This window comes from Mycteria americana, chromosome Z, assembly GCF_035582795.1.
Source record: "Mycteria americana isolate JAX WOST 10 ecotype Jacksonville Zoo and Gardens chromosome Z, USCA_MyAme_1.0, whole genome shotgun sequence".
In the NCBI taxonomy this organism is placed as follows: domain Eukaryota; kingdom Metazoa; phylum Chordata; class Aves; order Ciconiiformes; family Ciconiidae; genus Mycteria; species Mycteria americana.
This window is the reverse complement of record NC_134396.1, coordinates 27323428-27341132: the sequence shown is the minus strand read 5'-3', so window position 1 is coordinate 27341132 and position 17705 is coordinate 27323428. Positions and strand designations below refer to the sequence as shown.

General features: G+C 43.2%; 1 protein-coding gene across 17 annotated transcripts in view; it reads left to right on the top strand.

Annotated features, from left to right (window-relative positions):
* MPDZ (multiple PDZ domain crumbs cell polarity complex component) overlaps window positions 1-10753 on the top strand; it is a 137731-nt gene extending 126978 nt beyond the window's left edge. For 14 of the 17 annotated variants that reach the window (XR_012778903.1, XR_012778912.1, XR_012778915.1 and 11 more), the window contains one exon: window positions 9514-10753. The gene's annotated coding sequence lies outside the window, so the exon portion shown is untranslated. The remainder of the gene's footprint in view (window positions 1-9513) is intronic. The other 3 variants (XR_012778905.1, XR_012778906.1, XR_012778907.1) reach the window with 2 other exon arrangements.
* Window positions 10754-17705: the final 6952 nt, after the last annotated feature.

Here is a 17705-nt window from a genome sequence, read left to right as displayed (position 1 = left end):
AACACAGTCTGGTGGGTCATTTAAATACAATGTAAAATGCTTGTGAGTCAGGGGTAGATCCAAAGTAATTCCATGGAAATGAATGCTGAAAATCTAGATTTCTGCTGGGATGACTCAAATACAAGAGATTTTCCTGCAGATTATATTGCAACAGCAGTTGCTTGTAAATTTATTTGATCTTAACCTTTTGACTAGTTCTGACTTGCTAATTTTACACAAAACCTTAAAAAAACCAGTGAAGGTTAGCAAGAGGTACTGCAAGAAGATTTACTAGCTCTTGTTAGTGTAAATACAGCTAAAAACGTGAAAAAAGGAAGCATTTTTCAGAATAGGTTGTGCTCAGGAAAAAAGACTGTTGAGATATGGAAAAGAATCATAGAATCATAGGGTTGTTTAAGTTGGAAAAGACCTTTAAGATCATCAAGTCCAACCATTAACCTAGCACTGCCACGTCCACCACTAAACCATGTCCCTAAGTGCCACATCTACGCATCTTTTAAATACCTCCAGGGATGGTGACTCAACCACTTCCCTGGGCAGCCTGTTCCAATGCTTCACAACCCTTTCCGTGAAGAAATTTTTCCTGTTATCCAATCTAAACCTCCCCTGTTGCAACTTGAGGCCATTTCGTCTTGTCCTATGGCTTGTTACTTGGGAGAAGAGACCGACCCCCACCTCTCTACAACCTCCTTTCAGGTAGTTGTAGAGAGCGATAAGGTCTCCCCTCAGCCTCCTTTTCTCCAGGCTAAACAACCCCAGTTCCCTCAGCTGCTCCTCATCACACTTGTGCTCCAGACCCTTCACCAGCTTCGTTGCCCTTCTCTGGACACGCTCCAGCACCTCAATGTCTCTCTTGTAGTGAGGGGCCCAAAACTGAACACAGTATTCAAGGTGTGGCCTCACCAGTGCCGAGTACAGGGGCACGATCACTTCCCTAGTCCTGCTGGCCACACTATTTCTGATACAAGCCATGATGCCATTGGCTTTCTTGGCCACCTGGGCACACTGCTGGCTCATATTCAGCCGGCTGTCAACCAACACTCCCAGGTCCTTCTCTGCCAGGCAGCTTTCCAGCCACTCTTCCCCAAGCCTGTAGCGTTGCATGGGGTTGTTGTGACCCAAGTGCAAGACCCAGCACTTAACCTTGTTGAACCCCATACAATTGGCCTTGGCCCATGGATCCAGCCTGTCCAGATCCCTCTGTAGAGCGTTCCTACCCTCAAGCAGATCAACACTCCCACCCAACTTGTGTCATCTGCAAACTGACTGAGGGTGCACTCAATCCCCTCGTCCAGATCATTGATCGAGATATTAAACAGAACTGGCCCCAACACAGAGCCCTGGGGAACACCGATTGTGACCCACTGCCAACTGGAGTAACCTCCATTCACCACAACTCTTTGGGCCCGGCCATCCAGCCAGTTTTTTACCCAGCGAAGAGTACACCTGTCCAAGGCATGAGCAGCCAGTTTCTCCAGGAGAATGCTGTGGGAAATGGTGTCAAAGGCTTTACTAAAGTCTAGGTAGACAAAATCCACAGCCTTTCCCTTGTGCACTAAGCAGGTCATCTTGTAATAGAAGGAGATCAGGTTAGTCAAGCAGGACCTGCTGCCTTTCATAAACCCATGCTGACTGGGCCTGATCACTTGGTTGTCCTCTACGTGCCACATGATGGCACTCAAGGTGATCTACTCCATAACCTTCCTGACACCGAGGTCAGACTGACAGGCCTGTAGATCCCTGGATCTTCCTTTCGGCCCTTCTTGTAGATGGGCGTCATATTTGCTAACTTTCAGTCAACTGGGATGTCCCTGGTTAGCCAGGACTGCTCATAAAGGATTGCAGGTGGCTTGGTGAGCACTTCTGCCAGCTCCCTCAGTACTCTTGGGTGGATCCCATCCGGTCCCATAGACCTGTGTGTGTCTAAGGGGTGTAGCAGGTTACTAACCATTTCCCCGTGGATTATGGGGGCTTCATTCTGTTCAGGGGGCTGGGTACCCAGAGAACAACTGATCTTACCATTAAAGACTGAGGCAAAGAAGGCATTAAGTACCTTACCCTTTTCCTCATCCTTTGTCACTATTTTTCCCCCTGCATCCAGTAAAGGCTGGAGATTCTCCTTAGCCCTCCTTTTGTTGTTAAAGTATTTATAGAAATATTTTTTATTGTCTTTTATGCCCGTAGCCAGATTAAGTTCTGGTTGGGCTTTGGCCCTTCTAATTTTCTCCCTCCATAACCTCAAGACATCTTTGTAGTCCTCCTGCGTTGCCTGCCCCTTCTTCCAAAGGTTGTAGACTCTCCTTTTTTTCCTGAGTTCTAGCCAAAGCTCTCTGTTCAGCCAGGCCAGTCTTCCCCACTGGCTCATCTTTCAGCACATAGGGACAGCCTGCTCTTGTGCCTTTAAGGTTTCCTTCTTGAAGAATGTCCAGCCTTCCTGGACTCCTTTGCCCTTCAGGACTGCTTCCCAAAGGACTCTGTCACCAGTCTCCTAAATAGGCCAAAGTCTGCCCTCCAAGGTAGCAGTTCTGCTGATCCCCCTCCTTACTTCTCCAAGAATCAAAAACTATCATTTTGTGATTGCTATGCCCAAGACAGCCTCCAACCACCACATCACTCACAAGTCCTTCTCTGTTCACAAACAAGAGGTCCAGTGGGGCACCTTCCCTAGTTGGCTCACTCACCAGCTGTGTCAGAAGTTATCTACCTGCCACACACTCCAGGAACCTCCTAGACTGTTTCCTCTCTGCTGTATTGTATTTCCAGCAGACATCTGGTAAGTTGAAGTCCCCCACAAGAACAAGGGCTAGCGATGGTGAGACTTCTCCCTGCTGCTTATAGAATCTTTTGTCTGCCTCTTCATCCTGGTTGGGTGGTCTGTAACAGCCTCCCACCATGATATCTGCCTTGTTGGCTTTTCCCCTGATTCTTAGCATAAACACTCGACGCTATCGTCACCATCTTCAGGCTCCAGACAGTCAAAACACTCCCTCACATGCAGAGCTACCCCACCACCTCTCCTTCCTTGCCTATCCGTTCTGAAGAATTTATAGCCATCCCTTGCAGGACTCCAGTTGTGCGAGTCATCCCACCATGTTTCCATCACGGCAACTATATCATAGTTTTCCAGATGCACAATGACTTCCAACTCCTCATGCTTGTTGCCCATGCTGTGTGCATTGGTATAGATGCACTTCAGTTGGGCTATTGATCCTGCCACCTTTTTTGGGGGAGAAGCCCTAATTCTTATGTGACTGTTCACCGGCACTTCTGTGGTTTCTAACACATCAACAACCCTTGCATCTTTGCTCCTGTGTAGATTTCCATCCCCTACCTCCACTAAGATGGCAGACCAAAGGACCTCGCTAGCACGTTGTCCCTCAAACATTGGTATGCCATCCCCAGGCTTATCTGTAGCGAGCCTGGTTTTATCCCACTCTCCCTTCAAATCTAGAAGAGGATATATGGATTGGACTGAAAAACAACAGTATCTTAAGAACAGTCGTACATGGGCTTGGTGAATAAATGGGATGAAGGGAAATGTTTCATTTGAATTTCTTACATAATTTGTTGGTTTTGTTTTTCTTTTCATGTCATCTTTGTGTTTGAAGTCCACTTTGGGCTCTTTCAGATTTACTACAGAAAGCTGACATGTATTCCACAAAATGGTCTGGTGTTACCCAAACCGAAAACTTTACTTGCAAACATTCACAAAAAAATACTTCCATATGAAGTGCTTAATACTGTGCTTTTATGGCAGGCTTTACTAATTGTGCATCAGGTGATTTGTCACTGGAACCAAGGTTTCAAGGGAACAGAACCAAAATGAACAATGGAGAGCAAAGATGAGAGGAATGTTTAAGCAATATGAATGAAAGGAAAACCAGGTGATTTTTTAAAATTTCTTTCAGTGAAGTTAGAGTTACCTCATTAAAACCAGATTTGCTGCTTAAGGCGAATCAGGTCAGGTCCTAATCAGTTTGCTTATAGAGTACATTTAATCTCTGACATTGCCTATGAAAGAAACACAACACAGTTGTATACGCTACAGACTTTCAGCAATTTAGCCAACTCTGACTATTTCCTTTTCTCTCATACAAAGAAAAATTACAGTGCATCTGACATATACAGGAAAGGTGGTTTTGACCTTTGGGTATTTGTGTAGTCTTACTTAAAACTTAGAATAGATGGGTTTCTTAGTCTTGAAAAAGCAAGAGCCCCAGCTCTGACTTTCCTATTCAGCTGAGCACTGAAGCAAATATGTTAAAACAACAATGGTCTGTTGAATTTATGGGACTTCAGGATGGCTACTTTTCAGTCTCTGCTAAATAGGACTGTCTTTTAATTAGATCAGTGTTGGGGATAGTTTGTTTCCATCCTAAATATAATGAGCACACTTGGGGCTCCAAGGGACAAAAGCTCTCTAATGTCTTTTGATCATGGAGTGTGGCAGGTGATGCTCTGGGGAAGACACATGCATGGGTCAAGTGAGGATGCAAATGGATGAAGTGGTTGAAAGGCGCTACATGTGCCCACAAGTGAAAGAATGGGAAGGCAACTAAATGGGGCAAGGGTCCCATGAAATTGCAAGCAGAAAAACTACTGGCACATGCTCGCTGTTGAGATGCATTCCATTAGCCCCTGACCAGCTGCACTCACTGACAAGGTGGGGGTTTTTTCGCTGGTGGATGTTTTTTCTCCATGCTACGTGTTCTGCCACCAGATCGATGGCATGCCCCCCAAAGGATTGGTTTTCTTTTTCTTTTTCTCTGAAGTTGGTGTGAATGCCATTGAGTACTCCACCCCAGTCATTTTGATGGGTCTGTTTGGCACCATAACCTTCTCTGAGCTGAGAGACCAGAATGCTAGAATTTTTCCTATTTGTTTTTATAGGTCCTTTCTATTGCTCCATAGTTTTTTTAAGACAACTGATAGATAAAGTATGCTGTTAAAGTTGCCTGGCATGAATTTTTAAAATATCTGGAAAGGATTACAAGACACTAAACAGTCTCTGTTACTTAGAACATGCTAAAGATTGTCTTGAAATTTATGAGGTTTTAATTCTTTTAAATTTTATTTTTTGCTAGTGCTTTTCTGTATTACTGCTTAGAAAAAGACAGTTCAACAACTGCAATAGTAGGAAGATCTATTGCCTCTCTTTTTTTAAAATAGCAATTGACCATGGAACATTAGAATAGCAATATTAAGAGGTGAATATTAAGAATATTAAGAATGAGCAGCTTCCAGGGTTTTATTATGTAATTTCAGAAAAGTTCACATATACCTACTTCCTCAATACTGTTGCATTTTATGTGCATTTTTTTGCACATTAATTGCACAAAATATACCATTGTGTGCATTTTTCTTCTCAGACTCTGATAATAGAAGCAGCTTCTAACACTGTTGAAAAATTAAATAACACATGTGGGAATATGAAGATCTGTGAAAGCCTGAAGTGTCTTAATTAGGGTCTTTTTTTGCTGGATGGGAGAACCTTGTTAGCATGAGTCCAGAGTCCAGAACTTTTTATGTCCACTTAGTCAGAGACAAAGGTTTAGCAAACCAAACCTTCTTGTCCAGCATATTCTTACTATAATAAGTGTTCCAGCTTCCTCTTTTTTCTTTTTTTTTTTTTTTTTTTTGAGCCAGGTTGATTTACAAATCTTTTTCTGTTCAAATCAAGTTTTCTGTAAATTAGTGTCAGCTGTAACTGAAATGTAGTTATTCTTAATAGTTTCACAATGACATCTGTGCAAGATTAAGGGAAGCATGCCAGGACAAATATAAAAATGCAGAAACAAGTATAAAATAAAAACAAACTCAAATTGAAATAGTTTGCTTGCATTAAAATGACAAAATTTAATTTCAATGTGACTTTCCTGGGCAAAATGATAACAGATCACACGACTAGTTTTTAAAAAAAACGCCAGTGTCAGATACTCACTGCAAATTCTCTGGAGATCAGTCGGGTAGCAAGGCACACAAGGAAAATTTGGCTTAAACAGTCTTCCCCCAAAGGTGGATTTATTTCAAACTAGGCAAAATGACAACACTGATAATTAAATTGTTAAAAAAGAACAAAAAGAAGAAAAACAGGCAAATTCGATTTCCCAGAGATATTTACACCAGATTATGACTGCAAGGCAAGCTACTACAGGACTCCATCTCAGCTTCCTTTTCCTCATTATTGCATGTCAAGATCCAAACTAATTCTTGATTGTACACGGATTTCATCGCCCTAGCTACCTGCAGCTGATGATGGTGACTGTAAGGCACCGAGGCTGCTGGCTGCAGTAATTTGTTTGTCGTGTGGCCACTGTGAGCGGTGGCTGCTCAGGCTCCCATCTCACTCAGAGTGCCCCAATGATAAGACAGCTGCCAAATAACCTCCTGTGTACTTTGGACAGAAATCTCGGTCTGAAAGTGTTTCTCAGTGCCTCGTTTCTGTTTGTCTTGTCACTACAGCAACAGGGAACTGTATTTTTACGATTCTATTAGGTATCATGTCTTTTCCCGCTGATGACCTTGTGTCCTGCTGGTGACATTGAGCTTGTAAATTTCTGGTTGCAGACTGCCATATTGGAATACAGTGTCCTGTTTCATTGAAAACAATTGAATATTTTCCTGACGTTAAAAAAAAAATTATTTGGCTTAAAAAAACAAGAAAAAAAGAAGCTCTGTATGGGCGAGAAACAGAGAATGAAGAAATGTGCTTGGATTTGCATCTCAGGTCTGCCATCTTTATCTCAGACGCAACATTCTTAGAGACATCTCTTGCCAGGAATTACAAAATGATCAGGTTTTAAAATATTTTTAAGCAGAGCAAATATCTAGTCTTCAAATCATCCCTTTTCTGAAATATCAGTTAGCAGATTGGGTTTGCAGAAATGCTGTTTTACTGTTAACAAGTTAAGTACTTACTCACTAGCCAGTGTCCTGTGTGCCAGGTGGGGCAGTTGTGGTGGTCTTACCCTTGCCGATTTATAAAATCTCTGTTACTGCAGATCTATGGAAAATGAGAACCCTGTTATCCTAGAGACCCTGCCCTGTATGAAAGCCAGGATGATAGAAAAACAAAAAAATCCAGCTACTGTATTGAGCACATTTGTTTACACGCAAAAATACAAACAAGCTACTGAAATACGTTGAAAGAAGAATGGGCATTTAAGTGCTAGGCTGCAGGCTGTAGAATCAAAGCAAAAGGAAAACTGGGTAGATGAACTAAACTAAATTAACAACTTGAAAACTTTCTGCAGTTAAAAACTTTGTATGTGAAATAAACACTTAAAATTAATACAAATTTCATGCTGCAGGGATGAAAGTGCTATGGGGGCATCTCATTTCTTCTGGCCTTCCCTGACAATGCTCTGCTGTGTGGGTGAAGAGCTACCAGAGAAAAGAGCATGTGCTCCAGCTGGAAGTGAGGGGGCTGCACAAAGAGCAAGGCTGTTTTACTACCAGTATTTCAGTTGCATTATTGTATGAAGTACAATGCTGCTTTGCACAGGGAGACAGGGTAACAAACTCAGAAATAGGTCTGAATAAGTCTGAATCAGGTTCTGTTCTAATATGTGCACGTTGATTTCTGTAATAGACAACAGTAACCCCTTATTTTCTTCGTTTGTATATGCATGCAGACTGTATGGTGATGGAGATGATATAGCCAGGATATTTAATATCAGTTTTTAGTGTATCAGCACAGCAGCACTGAAACATATCTGCAATTTCATATGAAAACTATACAAATCAGCAAACCATAGTCAGTAGCCTCTGGCTGTGGAAGGTTTGGCCTGTATATTAGAAGCAATTTCACTGGTGTTAAATGTAGAGTGTGTGCCACACATTAGCTAATTTACTCTATTATTTAATTCCTGTAACAGAGCCAAGCCACTAAAAACATACTTCTGGCCTTGCAAATTAGACAGAAGCAATTCAAGTGACCAGTATCTGCTGCTGATGCAGTGCTGCTGTGGGAAGACCTGATCTCAGTGTTTTAAGTTAATACATCTGTAATTCAAATTTTGTTAACAGGCTAACTACAGTGTTATTGCCAGTGTGTTATGGTTAAATCCGGAGCTATTGTTAGTTCTGTATTTCACACTTCATTGTAGGAGCTATTCCACAAAGAGATAAACAGAGTAGGACTGAACGTTGTGTTCAATCTTGTGACTTTATGGTCATTTTTTACATGTTTTTGTGAAACTGTTAGGCACATGGTCATTTTGGCTTCATGAACTAGTTAAAAAGCAAAGCTAGGGTTCTGAGGTAGTTAACAACAGGTCTACCAAGTGGGCTGTAGAGTACAGCTGTCCTTTTCCAGCAAACCTCTTGACACAGATAGAAGAGCAGCACAACCTGTGCTGAGCTTACCTTTGGGTTCAGAACATTAACACGCTGTAAACACCATACCATAAATACCCATGGGAATATTTTCCCAGCCTGCAGACGAATAGAGGACAGAAGGCAGCAACACCGTTTGCAGTGGGTTAATGCCATACACGCTAGATAGTCGGGTGCTCTGCAAGCAGACAAGGTAGGAATGCTGTGGTGAAACAGATTGAACTCACAGTGCCTGCTGCCTTTCAGGTTAAAGACATTTCTCCAGGGAAAGTTCGCCAGGGATTAGTTCCCACTGGTGAATATGCATAATCTGCATGAAAAGGGGTGAAAATCTTCCTATGCATGAGACTTATTTCCATGCCAAATGAAGGCAGAATTATTAGCATGTGGTTAATAGCTCTTCTCTTTTTATAATTGCTAATGTTGATTTATTGGGAGAAGCAGAATGGCAGAAAAGCATATTTTCCCTTATTTTTCCCATAGATTTCCCCTGAGTAAAACCTGGTATTTAATAAATGTGCAATGTATTTTCCAGAATGATTAGACTGTGCGGTGAAGGAAGAGCTTTTCAATTTTTTTAAATGTTATTTGTTTATAACCTTTGTCTCCCTTTGTAAGGGCATCAGGGACCTCTTTTAAAAAATAATAGAAATGAAGTTTGAAAATAATGAGCCTTCACAGCCATATGGCATAAACTTTGAATGAAGAGGCATTTCAGAAGAGTTGGGACTGGTATTCAGTACAGGCTGCAGAAGAAGTAGGAAATTTCAACAGGCCCAAAGGCATGGTTTAAAGCCCCCCTGAATAGTAAAAACATAATGTAATATAAAATTGTATCTATTTTCTGCCACTGTCAGCTGGACTTAGGAGCTAAACTGAGGAGTTAAACTCAGGATGAATGGATGGACCATCCTGTTACAGCTGTGAGCAGTCTCTCTGTGTCCTGTTTTCTGTATGATGAACTACAGAATTGGGGCTTATGAAGTACACTCAGCTTTTTGGCATAACGAAATAAGAATTTTAAGACTTCATTCTTAGTGTTTCAAATTTCCATCTTATTGCTTTGGGCTGACAGCCAATGTAGTGACAGCATTTATATATTGTGTAGCTTGTTCTGTGAAGTACTAAGTTGCGCTCTTTCTCTCTTTTTTTAATATCTCACAATCTCTGAGCAAGGCACAAACTGTTCCACAACATCTATTAAACATTGGTCTTTGGCAAGGAAGGGAAGTACACAGCACCTCTCTTGAATGACTAAAAAACATTGAGTCGAAGTGAATGATTCATTCCCCACTGAGTACAAGGTAAGATAAACACCTGTACATCACACGTATCCAAAACAGCTTGATAGAAACCTTCCTTCTTATGTGACTTGAGCAGGACTGTTACCAGGAGGACAGCAGCAACAGACTGTGGTAAAATATACTCTGACAATCTTTTCTCTTCCCAGCCTTCCTTCTACATCTAAGTCATGACAAAAGACAGCAAACACAGGGATATTCTTTGCCTTAGTTGCTATTAGAGAAATAACCTTATTTTCCCAACAGTGGCTAGACCACCTGCTTGACCTGCCAGGATGCTGCAGAGATTTCTAATGGTAGCTGTCTCCCTGCTGATGGTGTGGGAACCTATCAGATGAGAAAAGTTTTCAGTAAAGATGGGAAAATTATTTTAAGCTATTGGCTGTGCTGTGCTACGACTAAACACCTATGTGAGTGGTGGACCTACAGGTGACAGCACTCATTACTGGCAGCAGCAGAAGGGGGTTGAGGAGGACTGAAGAGTCCTGAATTCAGCCCAGAGTACAAAATGTGGGTTCTCGTCTGAGATGCTTCTGCCACCAGTACTTTCTGCTTGTCCTCATCCTTTTTGGCTGCTAATGCTTTCCACAAATAGCAATTTGTTCAGATGCTTGCCCTCACCCAGCTATCTTGCTCCTCTGAACTTTGTTAAAGCTGCTGTTTCTTCTTCTTCTTTGATCCCTATATGTTAATGGGGAACAGAGTAACAACATAGATAATTTTAACCAGTAATTTAATGCAGAGGAACTGATTAGAGGCTCCAGTTTCAGCTGCCAAAGTTGGCCTAGGTATTTACTGAAGTTTCAAGCACCCTGTCCTGTAACCTAGAAAGTAGTTCATATTCTAAACATTACCAGACAAAGACACCCATATTTTGCTAACACCTGAGAAAGTGTCCGTCATGTGCGAGGATTTTTCATTTTCAGTTCCTCCAGACATAAGAACATGACTAACTTGAGTAAAGAAGGTGTTTTGTTAGCAATAGGGATATTTCTTACTCTGTCACCAGCATTGTGTTACTATAGCATAGTTTCGGAGGGATATTTCCCTTTGGGAAATATCAGCCATCAGAAGTACTGCAAAACGGAAAGGAAAGTTGCAACTGCTGGCTTAGAAATTGCACAGAAGTTATGCTTTGGCTGCAGTATAGATCTGCAAAGCAGAACTAGGTTTACCCAAGAAGAGCTTTACCCCGTCAGTAGTCACAAAACCATTAGTATTACTACTTTAAACTCCATTTAAAGCTGGTTTGTGTACTTCTAAACTACACAGGAATTTTTATGTGCCATCAGAATGTGAATTTTGGTCTTGCCAATAACACATCAGTACATATTCTTCAAAGATGGCAAGTCAGTGTGTTCCTGGAGAAGGAGGGAGAAAGGCTGGGTGGGAAAAAGAGGGATGTGGGGGCACACATGGCCACTTCACAAGGTGCTGAGGATTGGGAACGGTCAGTGAGAATTTTGTGGGTTGTGGGGTGGGAAGGGTTTAGGAGCTCTCCTGGGACAGGAAAAGGGATGTGTGATGGGTTGGCCCTGGCTGGATGCCAGGTGCCCGCCAAAGCCTGGCAGGGACCTGAGGTGCCCACCTCAGCTGGACCGGGGAGAGAAAATATAATAAAAGGCCCATGAGTTGAGATAAGGGCAGGGAGAGATCATTCACCAATTACTGTCAGGGGCAAAAGAGACTCAACTTGGGGAAATTAGTTTAATTTATCACCAATCACAATCAGAGTAGGATAATGAGAAATAAAAACTAAATCTTAAAACACCTTCCCCCCACCCCTTCCTTCTTCCTGGGCTTAACTTTACTCCTGATTTTCTCTACCTCCTCCCCTCCAGCAGCGCAGGGGGATGGGGAATGGGGGTTGCAGTCAGTTCGTCACACGTTGTCTCTGCTGCTCCTTCCTCCTCAGGGGGAGGACTCCTCACACTCTTCCCCTGCTCCGGTGTGGGGTACCCACCACAGGAGACAGTCCTCCATGAACTTCTCCAATGTGAGTCCTTCCTACGGGCTACAGTTCTTCATGAACTGCTCCAGCGTGGGTCCTTTCCACGGGGCGCAGTCCTTCAGGAACAGACTGCTCCAGTGTGGGTCCCCCACAGGGTCACAAGTCCTGCCAGCAAACCTGCTCCAGCGTGGGCTCTCCTCTCTCCATGGGTCCACAGGTCCTGCCAGGAGCCTGCTCCAGCACGGGCTCTCCACGGGGTCACAGCCTCCTTTGGGCATCCACCTGCTCCAGCGTGGGGTCCTCTGTGGGCTGCAGGTGGATACCTGCTCCACCATTAACCTCCATGGGCTGCAGGGGGACAGCCTGCCTCACCATGGTCTTCACCATGGGCTGCAGGAGAATCTGCTCTGGTGCCTGGAGCACCTCCTCCCCCTCCTTCTTCACCGACCTTGGTGTCTGCAGAGTTGTTTCTCTCGCATATTCTCACTCCTCTCTTCCAGCTGCTACTGCACAGCAGTTTTTTCCCCTCTTAAACATGTTATCACAGAGGTGCTACCACCACCACTGATGGGCTTAACCTTGGCCAGCAGCGGGTCCGTCTTGGAGCTGGCTGGCATTGGCTCTGTTGGACATGGGGGAAGCTTCTAGCAGCTTCTCACAGAAGCCACCCCTGTAGTCCCCCTGCTACCAAAACCCTGCCACGCAAACCCAATACAGGATGATAGCTCCCTCTCTCTTCCACCACCCCCAGTAGGTCCTATTTGGCTGTCACATGAGTGAGGAGGGAAGGGGGAGGCTGCTCCTGCTACAGGAGAGTCAGAAAAAGAGACCAAGCCCAGGCAGGGCTGTCGAGCTGCAGAGGTCCTGCACCACCCCATAGACTTGCTGCTTCTGCCAATGGTGAGAGACGGAGGCTTCTTCCACTGGAAGAGTCCTCTGTCTCCCACCCCACTGCCAGCCTCCAGTGCAGACAGCCAGGTTGGGTCAGGGAGGGCGAGATCAACCATTTGGGCAGCTGGGATATCTCAACTGGTGGCTCGCTCTCTCTGTCCCCAGTGCCTGTCTCTGTTCCAAGACAGGCAACAGCAGGGCCAATGCCAGCTCTCTTCTCTCACCAATTTGTCACCAAGACTAATTATCCAGCTTTTTAAAAATCACAGCCTTGCCTAAACAGCCTTTGAGCTGCTTCTTGGTCTAGATGAGTACTATGCCACAGTTAGGGGCGTAGGGGGATGTTCAACTTCAGATACAGTCCTGTGGCTGAACCTGCTGACCAAAGGAGGTCAGTATGCAACGTGTTCAGGAGCACCTGCTCTGCTGACAGTGACCCCCTAAGAAGCTACTTAGGTTTGTGTTTGACCTGAAATGCTGGGTCTGTATTTGATGTTTATGGCTTTCCATAGCAAGATGAAGAAACTCTGCAAGGAACCAGGACTGTTCACAAGGCTCAGGTATGAGGACTGGGTTGCAAGCCTCAGGGTGAAGGGTGTCTGAATTCAAATGCAGCCACAACCACAACATGCTGCTCACATCTCTTCAGCAGCTTCTGGTACTGGTTCATTTGGAAGAGGGTCACTGAAAGAGCAGTGCTGTTGACTTCATAAGACTTCTGATGAAATGAAGGTTTGTGTTTGACCTGAGGTCACTCTTCCATCCTCTGGTAATAAACTAGGTTTAATTCATGACATCAGATGCACAGTTTAAAAGTCTGAGTTGCCTTCACGTGATTACCTTCAGATTACCCCTGAGCACATGACTGAATTTGCAGTTGTCCTGAAGTGGCCCTGAGTTGGGAACTGGGCCTCTGCTTTGCAGATGATCCCTTTGCAAGGAATTATGACTTTGGTCACACTCTTTTAAATCCTGTGCAGTAAACTGTGCCTGTATGTGACACCATAGATCCTTGGGCAGAAAAGCTGGAATAGTGTTCGTGCTCAGATAACCCCCTATAATCCTGGTGAAGACCAAAAGAGCTATAACATGCTTTTAGAAGTGGATGGTGCTTTTTTTTCCACCCCTCTTACCCTGCAACAGCTATGTCCTGCTATTCGTGACTCCAGATGAATCCTCTGAGCACATGCCCTCCAAGTATAGGAAAAATAACAGAGTTTCACTCCGCTATTGCCTAAACAGCAAACTGATCATGGCTTTTACATTATATAACCTGACTTCCATAAATTTTGACTGTATGACTTCTCTTCACTAGTAAATAGCTACCTGGTGTTGTTTTTGAGCTCAAATCCCAGAGAGCATATTTACTTAATAATAGATGATCTGTGCAGCAACATATGGGCAGGTCATTAAAAGGGGTTCCCATTATCTAATTAGGACTAGTTCTCTGTTTGCCTTTCCACACAGTGAATTAAGGCTTGGCTCACGGCTCTGCTTCTCAGTTCCCCTGGGAGCTTCATTTCAAAACTGGGCTAAAACTTTAACTGACCCAAGATGACCCATTTCCAGCAAATTCTGCCTTTCAGCCCTCAAACAACTGTGCCCTTCCCAAGTAGCCTTGAACCTTGGCCAGCTGCCTGGGGAGCTGCTGAGGAGCACACGGGTCCGTTTCCCCTCTGTGGGTCCTCCAGAGCATCCTGCTGGATGTCTAGTCGACTTTGGACAAGCCCACTGGCTGCAGAGGCAGGGAGGGAGGGGGGAAGGAAGGGAGGACACGGCGGGTAGCTGCCCCTGGGAGCACGAAGGACTACCCTATGGAGTTGATACGCACTATATCAAGCTGTACTTGCTTTCTGCAAAACAATCTGTAAAGTGTTTCTTCCCTGTGGTCTTGGTGGCATTGTCCTGGACAAACACGCTTCAGAAACTTCTCATCGTGCCTCTGCCAAATGATGTTTTGATTTTATTTTGCATAAATTGTCTGTCTTCCACTAGCAGAGAAGGCAGCTAGAACAAGGTGAAAATGTGGGTACTGTACAATTTTAAATGTGGACCTAAAGCAAGTTATATCTAGAATTATGCTGATAAAAGATCCAGACCTAAAATTAAAAGCTCTTTCTAACATTCATGCTTTTTTACAAGCCTGTCTTACACTTTTCATTTTTCATAACCTTCAATTTATTATGCTTTGTTTAAGTACCTGTTATACAGGACTGTAGCCTTATAATTTAAAAATGGAAATACTGCTTTTATGTCTGTATCCAACAGAACTGAATAGGAACAAAGCTACGGTAACTAAAGCCTAATCATTCAAGAGAATAAAGTATATACTACAGGACTACTATAAGTAAAAGTCCCTTTCATGTCTTAGTAATGGAAAATTTGTGTCATGGAAATTTTGTGTTTTCCTTATAGTTCAACTGCAAATCTCATCTAGAAAAATGAGGAACTGAGACCTCTAAAGCTTTAAAATATTTTTCCAGAATATCCTGTTAATGTTACTTAAAGAATTAAAAAAACCCAACCCTACCCAAGATTTCTTTTTTTTTTTTCCAAACACAAAATTAAAATAATGTCATCTGCCTTATAAATGATGAATTGATATTCCTCTTGGCTTTTGAAGAAAATTTAAAAGGCTGTATAAAATTCCTGGCAATTTCTCACAGTTAAAGCACCTATTTACTCTCCATTTTTCAATATGGAGGTGCTTTTTTTCAGTGTTAAAGCTAGGAGTAGTCTTTTGGCTTTTTTGAACAATTAAGAAACAAATTATTGCAAGATCCTCAGATTTACTTACGCTGCCACAAGTGAGCAGTTATTTCACTCCATAAGCACATAATAGACTCAGGCATCTCTCAGTGATGGAAGACAGCATGTGCAGTATAGAGAACATGATCATGTGGGTTTATGTGAACACCCCTTATACATTAATTGGCAGGTATTCAATTTGGATACAGTTCTCTTTGCCGGTATTTAAGCAACCACAGAGGAGCAAGTCCTTTGTGCTTGGTGCTCATATGCAGGGATGCTACCGTGACAGTGTCCTAGGAGAAGAACTGCTATGTGGAATGATGCTGAAAGCATTCTCCAAAACAGTTGGCATCTGGGGTTTGGAGGCTTCAGTAGCATGCCTTGCTCTTGTTTCTCAATGCCTTGGACAACTGATAGCTCCTAGACCTAACCTCTGCCAAAAGGTTTGTTTTAATGTTCTCAGAGACAGTTGATTAGTGGTCTGAGTAATTATTAGGTTTTCCAGCTCACCAACCACCATTATCTCTCTCTCATCTCACCTTTAAATGAGGTGTGTGGGGTTTTTTGTTTTGCTTACACTGAAGCCAGTACTGCCCTTCTTTGTCCTAACTGCTGCTGGGTGGCTGAAATCTCTACTGGGTCTGTCTGGGATGGCGTTAACCTTCTTCATAGCAGACCGTATGTATGGTGCTAAGTTTTTGATCTGTGACTAAAACAATGTTGATAACACAGCAGTGTTTTGGCTGTGGCTGACCAGTGCTTACACAGCACTGAGGCTTTCTCTTTCTCCCACTCTGCCCTGTCAGAGAGTATGCTGGGGGTGCGCAAGATGTTGGGAGAGGACACAGCCAGAAGAGCTGACCCAAATTGACCAAAGGGATATGCCATACCATATGACACCGTGCTCAGCAATAAAAACTGGTGGAAACAGGAGGGAAGTGGGGGACATTCAGAATTATGGCATTTGTCTTCCCAAGTAACCGTTACACGTGATGGAGCCCTGCTTTCCTGGAGATGGCTGAACACCTGCCTGCCACTGGGAAGTAGTGAATTAATTCCTTATTTTGCTCTGCTTGCACGCATAGCTTTTTCTTCATCTATTTAACTGTCTTTATCTTGATTCATGAGTCTTCTTGCCTTCTTTCTATGAGCTGCTCTGTGTGTGCTTGGCCATTGACCGGGGTGAACCCACAATAAAATATACACTTACATTTTTCATAGATTTGTGGCAGGGGCAAAGATTTTTCTGTATGACTCTGCTTTGTGGCTTACTGCTCCAAAGGAAGAACATGCTGTTCTCAATCCTAGTTATTGGTGATTGCTTAGTGATTAGACTTATCACTGGACAAGGAGTAAGGAAAAGATCAACAACATTACCCTGTTCTGGTAAAGTAAAAGTTTGGTAGCTTATTTTCATACGTAAAAACTGAGTTACAAAAGAACAGCATGTGTGGTTTCTACACATAATAGTTTCTGAATAGCACGTTGTGGTTCAGAACTTGCTTCCCATCATGTTTTCTTAATGCAGATGATGGGGGACAGTTCCTTTCCCCTACAGAGCACCATGTTTCTATGAGGGAGTTCCTAGGCTATGATAGATATACTGTCATTGTTCTTTAGAATGTAGTCTAAATATGGCATACAGTTAGGTGAATCAGGGGTAGAAGAGCTCAGAATATGGTATATGGACAGCAGGCTGGTTAGCTTTTGGGATACCCTGGCCCAGGGGCTGCCAGAGATCTATGTTCTCTGGAGTCTTAATTCAGGCTGATGGACTCCAATAAACTGCTCACGTATTGCTGGCTTCTATTTTATCTCCTCAGTCATACTGAAACAATGCTGTAAAAGCACTGCCTGTCTTCAGAATTACTCTTCTAGATTACTGTTGCAATTCTAAACTAAACCTGTGTTTCAGAGATGTCATTTCTAGACAGTGTTTTTTTATTTTATCTTTTTAATATGTTTTGGGGTGGATAAGCAAGAGCTTTCCTCATTGACAAAACTTGTTTCTGACGCATTTTGTAATAGCATCATAGTGTGCTATGGTATGTAAATACATTGTAAAAACACACCAAGGTTTCATGCTTAAACTGCTTCAGTGGACGTGTGAATCCTGAAAAGTTGTTCTCCAACAGTCTGTGAACAAGTTGGTAAAGCTTTACTCAAAACACATTGCAACTTGCTGATTACTGTGTCTCAGTTCCTCAAAGCCGTAGCTTCTGGAAGGTTGAACAGCACTGGCAATGAAGACCGACTTACAGAGCACCTAAACAGTTCCAGGTTATCTGTGCATGCATGGACTCTCACAGGTTTGGGCAGAATCCCTTTGCCAATTGACGCAGCCAATCGTGAAATGATCTTCTGTTCCTCATTCAAAGAATCTGTGAGACGTACTCCACTTCCTCTAGGCCAGAAGAAATGCTAGGCATGCTTCTAGGACAGGGCAGAGCTGAGGCAGCCCCAGAGAGTCCACA